Genomic DNA, 918 nt, shown 5'->3' on the forward strand with positions numbered 1-918 from the left:
ACGTTAAGTACAACCGTTTCAGAGAGCAGAGCGGCCAATGTGACGATTTGGCTTTAAGTCGATTCGATAACAAATGACGAAAACGGACGGATTTCTTGGGTTTTTACTACATTTGAAAACTTTTCACATTCTCCCTTGCAACTCGGCTGCTAGTCCTCCTTTCATGCAGAATCGTAAGGTCCTAGCTCATGTCCAAGGCACCAAAGCCAGCTAAAAAGTCAATAATCGATACCTAAAACTTGAATTGTACTAGTTCTTACTGGCTGTTACATCAACTTAGAAGCTTTATCTGTGTTCTACTATGGTGTTTTTAGTTTCTCCGCATACCGCAGCACGCGACACAGCTTTGAAGACGATAAGTACAACCGTTTTAGAGAGAAGAGCGGCTAATGTTACGATCTGGCTTTAAGTCGATTCGATAACAAATGACGAAAACGGACGGATGTCTCAGGTTTTTACTACATATGAACACTTTTCACATTCTCCCGTGCAACTCGGCTGCTAGTCCTCCTTTTATGCAGAATCTTAAGGTATTAGCTCATGTCCAAGGCACCAAAGCCAGCTAAAAAGTCAATAATCGATACCTAAAACTTGAATTGGACTACCTCTTACTGGCTATTACATCAACTTAGAAACTTCATCTATGTTCTACTACGGTGCTTTTAGTTTCTCCGCATACCGCAGCACGCGACATAGTTTTGCAGACGATAAGTACAACCGTTTCAGAGAGAAGAGCGGTCAATGTGACGATCTGGCTTTAACTCGATTGGATAAAAAAATGACGAAAACGGACGGTTTTCTCAGATTTTTACTACATATGAACACTTTTCACAATCTCCCGGGCAACTCGGCTGCTAGTCCTTCTTTCATGCAGAATCTTAAGGTCCTAGATCATGTCCAAGGCACCAAAGCCAGCTA

Source organism: Schistocerca gregaria, unplaced genomic scaffold (assembly GCF_023897955.1).
Source record: "Schistocerca gregaria isolate iqSchGreg1 unplaced genomic scaffold, iqSchGreg1.2 ptg000327l, whole genome shotgun sequence".
In the NCBI taxonomy this organism is placed as follows: Eukaryota; Metazoa; Arthropoda; class Insecta; order Orthoptera; family Acrididae; genus Schistocerca; species Schistocerca gregaria.